General features: G+C 31.9%; 1 pseudogene; it reads right to left on the bottom strand.

Moving 5' to 3' along the window:
* Positions 1–7093: 7093 nt before the first annotated feature.
* Positions 7094–9374, bottom strand: LOC129903303 (U3 small nucleolar RNA-associated protein 18 homolog; annotated as a pseudogene).
* Between the last annotated feature and the right edge of the window lie 685 nt (positions 9375–10059).

The following is a 10059-nucleotide window of genomic DNA, read 5'->3' as shown; positions in this document are numbered from 1 at the left end:
TTTCTTGTGCTCTGATTTATGTTATTATCTATTTTATCTGTGTCACTTTCGTTATTTGCTTTCCCATATTGCTTTGAACTTTTTAGCCTTATCTGACATCTTTTTATGCTTCTATTGAGCCGAGGTTCTCTCAGAAACAGCCGTCCTACCTTGGTAAGAGTAAGTTCTGCTTACACTTTACCCTCCTCAGACCCACGTTGTGGGATTTCACTGGGTTGTTGTTGTCATAGATTTAAATTAGGTCCCTAAATCGTGCACTCCGTGACTTTCAAGAGCTTCACCACTTGAGAAATGAAAAGGATTAATAAACAATACATATAATCAATTAATTAATTCATCTTTGTCACATAATCAACTATCATTTGAGAAATGAAAAGGGTTAATAAGCAATACATATAATCAATTAATTAATTTGTCTTTGTCACATAATCAACTATCATTCCAAGAGTAAAATAAGACACTGCAGCGTAAGCAATGGAGTCGATATTTAAGTTAACAACCAAACAATATATTGAGTTTATTATTAGGCAGTGGAAGTAATAAACCATTAATCACACAATTCATCTATTTAATAAAAGGAAAAATTTGACAAAATAGTTGTTTTCCGATTCATGTAAAATGCTATCCGTTCAAAAATCATTAAAAATATGATATTTTTAAAAAATATATGACATTGTTATTGATTTCAAACTTAAAAATGTAATGCTCCATCACGATATCTTGGACGAGAACAATAACACTGTCTTAGAGTTTCACATTCTTAAAGTTCGAATTTCAAAAATCATGACTCTCTTACAATATTTCTATATAAAAAAAAGTAAACTTTACCTAAATCACATACTTAAAAGGCTCAATTACAATGTATCCTTTATTTTTATGAATTACGCGATTTTCCTTTTTTTTTAAAATTTCTGATACATTACTTGCTGAGCTGATACATCAGTTTTTGGGTGTAAAACAATTAATGTTGTTGGGTTAATTATGGAAAGTAACGTAATTCAAGTTATGATTGATTGTTTCAATCAATTACCATGCTAATTAAGGCAAAGAATTCTTTAAAAAAAGAAACAGATCTTGACTATGAAAGAAAACTCAAAAACAGAGCATATCAATGGATGTCTTGTTGAAGCACGAGAGCTGCCTATAATTGACTTTTTAGAGCAAACGAGAATGTTATTTGGTGCTTGGAACTGCAAAAATAGGGAAATAACAGCTTATACAAAACATACTTTGGGTAGAAAATTTGAAGATATCCTAGTATCAAACACAATGAAGTGTTCGAGAATGAAGGTACACACCAGTTATTTTTTTTAAGTAATTTTGTCTGCACAACAGAGGATCGCAGCAGTTATCTCACCACACACCAAAAAAAGGCTAGTTAACTAAATAAAAGAGATCACAGTTAAATTGGAAAAGTTATCTACTTGATACATAGTGGCTTGATACATAGCTATAGGACACATCAGTTTTGTATTTTCTGTTATCAGTATTACCTGATACATCAGTTCTGATACATATCTGTGATAATTATTTAATGCAGATTGTTGCTTCATAAGAATATCTTTATTTTGTTTATGAGTCAGGTATAAGATACATTGTGTGTCTTGAAAGAAAAACATGCAATTGTGGCAGGTTTCAATTAGACGAGATACCATGTCCACACGCAATTGCAGTGTTGAAGAGCAAGAACATTACAGACATGCACCCATACTGTTCTGATTACTACAAGCCAGAGGCGTTGGCAATTACTTATGAATTTCCAATGGTTCCAATGCCAGATAAGAAAGATTGTTCTATTCTGAAAGAAATTTTGGAAGAATTTGTCTTGCCACCAAGATACAAAAGGATGCCAGGAAGACCAAAGAAAGGAAGAAAAAAGTACTCTAGTGAGAAGATAAGAACGAGCACAAATTCTTGTAGTCGTTGTGGCCATGAAGGCCATAACAGAAAGACTTGTAATTTCATTCTCAAAGAAAAATAATATTTTGTTATGCCAGGATACATTTTATTTGGATCATGTATTTACATTTACATAGTTTTTTTTACATTGTGGTTTGTATTTGATACATATATCAATTAATCAGAATAGTAATTGAATATCAATAATTGATATATGGATGGTTGGTAATTATGTTCATTGTAAGTTACTTGGTATTGATAGTAATTTCAAATCTGATACATATGAATAGCAGATACATAAACATTAGACGTATTAAGGTTGATACTTTAAAGGTTGTTGTATTAGTTTGTCAACTGGATTATGGTTGATACATAACATGTTGTATTGATATAGGTTGTAGATGTATCAGAAGTTGTAAAGATTGATGCATGAGATTCTGATACATAAACGTAGATGTATTAGAATCATTAAATCTTGATACATTACAATCTGATACATAAACAATATGTATCAGAAGCTGTAAAGATTGATGCATGAATTATGATACATAAATATAGATGTATTAGAATTATTAAATCTTGATACATTACAATCTGATACATTAACAATATGTATCAGAAGCTGTAAAGATTGATGTATGAGATTCTGATACATAAATGTAGATGTATTAGAATTATTAAATCTTCATACATTACAATCTGATACATAAACAATATGTATCAGAAGCTGTAAATATTGATGCATGAGATTTTGATACAAAAATATAGATGTATCAGAATCATTAAATCTTGATATATTACAATGTGATACATGAAGTAGATGTATCGGAAGCATTCAAGTTTGATAAATCAAAATATGATACATAAATATTAGAAAAACTTAAAAGTCTACTAAATTGTTGAATAGCCAAAAAAAAATGTTTACTATTGGTGCAAAAATATAATTGTACATTCTATTACTATAAAATTAAAAAAAACTACTCGACGTCCATCGGTTCTTCTTGACCAGGATGTATGAAATCTCTCTTAGGTTTTTTTGGATCATCATTGTCGCTAACATAACCATCCTTGGCCTTCCAGACATTACAGACATGCACTCATACTGTGCAATTCCTCTCTGTTTTTTTGTTCGACCTCAAAAAATAAGAGGCATTTGATGATTTGCCCTTGAAAATTGCACTGTGGCATATCTAGATAGTGACCAAGTATGGTTTGTCGAAATAATTGTATAGCTTCATCACTTATTTATGATTTGAAATCATCAATAAAATTAGTCGTATATGCAGTGTCGAATCTTAGGGAGTGTGAGGGGATCTTCTTGATGACGTACTTCATTCCCTGCATTGACATGGAAACTGATTAAATACAACTTAATTTTTATATTTAAACATGATGTATCAGAAGCATTATATCTTGATACATAAACAAGATGTATCAGGAGCATTAACGTTTGATACATGAGAATCCGATAAAAAAAATGATGTATCAAAAAAAAGATAAGAATCTGATACATAGAATAGATGTATCAGGAATCAGTAAAACTTTAGAAAAATGACATTTAAAAAAATTATATAAACAAGATGTATCAGATTCTCATTAAGCTTGATACTTGAGAATCTGATATATAAATAACATGTATCAGAAGCAGTAAATCCTGATATATGAGCATTTGATACAAAAAGACAATGTATCATGAAATAGATAAGAATCTGATACATAAAGTATATGTATCAGGAATTAGTAAAAATTTATAAAAATGACATTTAAAAAAAATATAAACAGGATGTATCAGATTCTCATGCAAGCTTGATACATACGAATCTGATACATAAAATTATATGTATCAGGAGCAGTAAAAAACCACATTAAAAAAAGGGCGTGCTGAAACTCCTTCAATCTTCTTGTTGGCTTCTTTGGGTGAATGTTGAACTTGAGATTTTAATTTCAATTTCTCACCAAGCTTATCCATCACTGATGGATCGTTACGATGTTTGGATCTAACCTTGTCCGGTGAATCAAGATTTTCTTGATTTTTATTCAACTGAGTGAGACCAACACTAAAAGATGGAGCGGATTCCATGTGAATCAGTGAACAATGTGAGAAAAAAATTACAGAAGAAAACAGAGGAAATCGAAGAAGGTGAGAATGAAGTGAGACACCATTAAAGGAAAAACTTGAATATACCTTACTTGGATTCTTGAAATTGAGTAATAGATGGACTGAAATTAAAAATAAGAAACTGCCATCAATGAGGCTAAAGAATAGGCGTAAATTTAGGTAACTGATATAAGGTAAAAGTGATGTATCAGTGAAATAGGGAGAGAGTTAAAAAAATAAGGATTTTTGATATTTTTCCAACTAGTTGGGAGTATTAGTAAATATGGTAATATAACATGTGTAAGTGGGTAATTTTCCCTAAAAAATGATTAGTTAACAAACTCTGAATATTCTACAAAAGTGAATTCGAAAGTGGCTAGCCGTACAATTCTTACAAACCATTAGGGTTTATAGATGTGAGTTCGCTAGCTAATAGTGAATATATGGGCCTTAAAGCTCATTCAGGAGATGTGCTAAAGTTGGAGAAAAATTACTTAACTATATACTCTTTTTTATGATATTTTTTTATTTTTTCTATCATTTTAAAAAATATCAAAAATTTCTTCCATCATCCCCTTTTTCAGATACATCAATTTAAAATATCATATACATAATATCTCCACAGTTATATTCATTAATCTAATTTTCAATTTCAAATATTTTCTCTTTCCAATTAATGATTTCAAGTTATTCAAGAGGTAGATTGTTTTACCATCACATAATTTATTTATTTTTATTATTTATTTTTTTAGTTTTTTCATCTTAAAAAATTGCTGATACATATGGATGAAGGTCGATTTTTGTTGTTCATCTTTTGATGATACATATAGGTTCACATTTTTAATGTATCTAATTGTTTTTGTTTCTTAAATTAATGTATAATGCCTTCGTTTCAACATTATGATACATTGCATTTGAATTGTATTTTCGAGATGGATAGATTTATCATGATACATACTATTTATGTACCTTATTTGAATTGTTAAGTACATTATTTCTACTAGATACATTAAATAGGTAATTATTGCCCATAAGATGTTATATTCGAGATAGATACATTACTGGTAGTCGTTATATATCAGATACATTTATTATAAATTCAAATTTATGTATCATGTTCAGATTCAAATGTATTAGAAAAAGATTAACAACAAAATATCAAAAATAAATCAACCAGTTGTTCTATCAATGTTGTGTCATATACATAACTATAAATATGATACAAACTGATATTATTATAAAAACATTAGTATTTATATATCAACAATTATATTTGATAATGTCTACAGATACATAACCTTCTAGTTGAATAAGTTAAGGTGTATGTATCTGATAGTAAAACATAATGAAATTTGTAATAGTTATGTATCAAAAAAATAACTATGAACATGATACATGCTAATTTGTGTTTTAATAAATTAAGGTTATGTATCAAAACTAATATTTGAACACAATATATTGTGCATTAAAAAAATATAATGTATCATAATATTGAAATGAAGGCATGATATATTAATTTAAGAAAGAAAAACAACTAGATACATTAAAAATCTGAACTTATATGTATCACAAAAAGATAAACAACAAAAAAATAGAAAAAAAATCATCAATCTGATTTGTTGAAAATAAAAAAAAGTGATGACGAAATCCTTTAACACATTCTTCTTTGCTCTGTACCAACTTTCATAATTTTTTTTCACTTTCAACAATGACGCTATCATGGATCTCGACTCAAAGCCCTTACCAGAGCCACCACCAACTCCCGTATTTTGACCAACAACAATTTCATCACTTTTGTTTCGTTCATACCTCACCTTAATTTTTCAGATTTCGGAATGTTTGAGCAAGATCGACATGTTCATGTTGTATCAGTATAATTTGTAGACAGTTTTGATTCAAAAATTGAGAGCTTTTTTGGAAGAATGGGAAGAAGAATTTTGAATTGTACTAGCATGTTTCAATTTGTCAGGGTTTGAATTCCATTGCCAATAAAGTTCTCCCATAATTTATACTCTCTTTATTTACTTTTTTTCTTTTTAGACGTAACCAAATATTCAATTAACAGATTTTTCATTAATTTCCTTTTTTACCGCAACGGCATTAAAGACATCACTATGTATCAGAAAGATGACTTATGTATCCGAATTTTTTGTAATTTAAAAAATAATAGGGATAGAATGTAATTGACTCTTAACACTATGAGATTTACGTAAATATACTAAAGTTGGCAAGAGTCCAAAGATGTTATTTGGGCCTATCAGTTAGTCCAATTAAGGAGTAATATAGATAGATGGGCCCATAAAAGCTTCATTTGGGCTAGTTATATGGGCCCAAAATATTCTCTAGAGAATGGGTTCAACTCTTGAAATGGTCCGTCATTTATTAGATTGATGAAATTTCAAAAACAGCTAAGATCATAAACATGATCATAAACATAATCAGACGTCTTGCCTATAGTTTGCTTAATTACGAGACAGGGAGAGGGAAGAAGGAGGCAAGCAAGAACTGAGAGAGAGAATAAAGACACAATTGATTTGTATATTTGATCGATAATTGTACCATGAATGCAATTGATACAATTGATTTGTATCAAAAAACCAGTTGCTAGAAGGAGAAGAGAGGCGAACGAGATTGGGAAAGGGAGAAGAGGCGAGCAAGATCTGAGAGAGAGAGGAGAATAGTGAGAGCGATACAATTGATTTGTATATCTGATCGATAATTATATATCTGACTGATGATTGTATCACGAATACAATTATATACAATTGTATCATTGTTGTAATTCGTAACAAATTATATTTATATTCATTTGTTGCTTTGTGTATTATATTTATGTGTTACCATATGTGTTTGTCTTACCATTTCTATTTATACCATTGACTATTACTATTTGTATTTATATTTGGCCAAACAAAAATAGAGGAAAGAAGCAAAAGTTGAAACGATATAAATTCAGAAAGGCGGAAATTGATAATAGCTTCTCAGTTGTTCCAACCAATACAACAAAAAGTATTTTTTCAAACAGTAAATCTCACTCATTGTCGCAAATCCCTGTAGCTGAGAAAGAATGGAGAAGCTCCAAATTCAGTTCACGGACAACAATATATCATGCATAAGAAAAACTAAGGTCAAATAGCAACATATAGCACCCCAAAAAAACCCAAATTCAGTTGGCAAACACAACTACATTTCATGCAGAAGAAAGACGAAGGTCATCACGCCCAAAAAAACAGAGCAAGTCCTAAGCAAAGCACTGCAAGAGACAACCAGAGAACAAATTTGATGAAGACGCTGCAAAATGTTAATGGAGTTCGTATGGGAGAAGCACCATCTTAAGCAACATCGGCATGAAAGCCACGTATAACTGCACTTGAAATGACCAATTTACCGCAGACATGTTGATGACAACTCATCTGCTTCTAGCCGGCTTCTAATAAGAAGTAATATGCATGTGTAGTATAAAGTATATTCAAAGAGGGAATGGCCGAAGAATTCTTTGTAAAAAGTAAAGAGGAGAAAGTCCTTTACCAAATAATCTTGCCATACACTGGAAAATACTGTTGCATCAGAAAACTTGGAAGGGAAAAAATAGAGCATGCCTTTGAATGTCTCATACTAAGCTAGCAAAAACATTTGTGGCTCATAATGCCAACAGTATCCAAACTACCATGATGCAACTTGTACAGTAACACTTTTCCTTCAGCATTTCCCATAGCCATGAATTCTCCGTGAGGACTAAAATCCAAGCACCAAGGATAGTGCACGCCTCGATTAGGAGAGGGCCAGTTTGAAAATACTGTAAATGATGGAACGTGAATTAGCTTTGAGCTGTTCTTCCTCATGCTACAACTGATGGCTAATATTTGAGCATCATGATTAAATTTCATAAAATCCACTTTCGTGGTCAGATTCTCTATTGCCTTGATAGGTTTTCTCTTTCCCCCTAAAACTCTGGTCTGTTATAAATACTTACGATCCCACTATCTGAACCAGAAGCAAACAAACTTCCGTTTGGCGAAGTGCAAAGAGCTGTACCATTTATCGACCCTTCATCAACACCTTTATGAATGCAAGTCCTTGTTCTCAAATCCCAATGGTAAATCTGGCCATCCCAATGGTGAATGCCACTGAGCGGACAGTTCCATTCATTTTTAGTGTCCCAATTAGCTCCTTTGTTTTGGAGGAAACTAGCATAATATAACCTTCGTTACCAAGAAAAGCAATTGCATCTGAATCAGGAGAAACCTCAAAACTTTCCAGGCTCTTTTCTTCCCTGCCGACTAGAGGACCTACTTTATCTACACTTGCTTTGACCAAGTCTAAGACATGGAAGATCTTTCTTCTTCCTGATATAATTACTTGAGACCCATTGGGTAAGAAAAATGCCTTTTTAATTGGAAAGTCTTCAAGAAAGATGTTTTGGATCTTAGTATTTCGTTTCCCGTCAATCTGGAAAAATCTGAGTTTTTTATCCAATCCACCAACAAGAAGCAACTGAGAATTCCTGTGGAACTGAACAGAATTTATCGGTGCTTTGAAAGATCAACTGCATTAGCATCAACCAGTCTTGAATATTCAAGAAGCCTCGGCAACAATTTCATGTGACTTTTGACAATAAGATCTTCGTTTGATTGAAGAATATCATCCACCAACTTGACATCCTTGGAACCATATCCATCAATATGTTTACCTTCCTCGTCAGAATCTTCATCATCAGAACTGTAGCTTCTGCCTTGAGAATCAATTTGGCCCATACAGTGCTTGGATTAAGTTTAGCATGTTGAGCCCTTAGTCTTTCCACGTACGTAGAACCAGATATCACATCCCTCAGCTTCCTCAATCTGTTCACACTTGTTATATTTATACTAGTCTTCTCTTCTTCATCATCTACCCACACAGGTTTCCGCTCCTTCTCCACTTCTATGATGCCTTCTTGCACCAGCTGTGCATCTCCCTCATAAACAGACAATGCACTATCAGCAAACCGGTCCACAAAGAACATAGCAGAATCATTTCCGCCATCATCTTGCTTTTCATCTTCATCATCCTTCCCGAAACCAACAGGGTTGTACAAGGATCCAAACAATAATTTCTCAAGCTTCTCCATCTCCCTCTTATCCTCGATTTCTACTTCTTTATTCTCTTCATTATACTCTTTCTTTCTCTTCCTGTTAATTTTTTTCTCACTTTCTTCCTTCCCTTCACCTATAGTCTTCCTTTTAGACTTTTCATCCCCGATTGAATGAGTAACATTCTGTGATATTAAGCTCGCCATTTCCAAAAAATACTCACTGCAAATACAGGGAGAATCCAAATTATTACACTCAAATTGAACCTAACAAAGGCAACACAAGTACTTGGCAGCAATTCATTTGAACCGACAAAATGGACTAAACAATGGGTCCTAACCCCACTCGCCCAACTTGATCCAACTCTATATTCTCAATTTTTAAAACAAATCAAAGCCCAATATTTTTAAATTTCAGCTTTAGATATTCAAAAAATAAACCGACAGGAATACATATCATTTTTTTTTTCTTTTCCAACTTGCAGCAACTACAACAAAGAAAACAATTGGATTGAATATAATAAACAAGAAGATTGTCAAATTATGCCGTTCAAGCACTGCACATAACAGTGAACCAGCAATTTATGGAGTATAAATATCGAATATACATGAGCAAATAATAGTTGGGTAGTTGCAACATAGCAAATTTCAGTTCAATTCTAGGATTAGATTGTATTATACAGGATATCAATCAATTATGATTTTATATCAAAAATTAAGTATCAGGATGACATGATTATAACCTTGCCCACTGCGATTTTATTGAATCATCGTTTAGCTGGATTCTGGAGGTTGCTCTACTGATTAATCTAATGAAGATATGCTTAATCCCCGAAACAATCAAAAAGGCCCAAATTCAGTTAAATTAGGAACACATATATACACATCGGAAGAGGCCAAATCGCATAGAAAAAGAAATAAATTCGACCAAGAGGCTGGATTAAACAACCCAAAAACATAATAAGAGACAACTGATGAAGGCGGCGATGTAAAA

The sequence above is a fragment of the Solanum dulcamara genome, chromosome 9 (assembly GCF_947179165.1).
Source record: "Solanum dulcamara chromosome 9, daSolDulc1.2, whole genome shotgun sequence".
Classification (NCBI taxonomy): domain Eukaryota; kingdom Viridiplantae; phylum Streptophyta; class Magnoliopsida; order Solanales; family Solanaceae; genus Solanum; species Solanum dulcamara.
The sequence above is the reverse complement of the archived record's forward strand: the minus strand, read 5'-3'. Positions and strand labels throughout refer to the sequence as shown.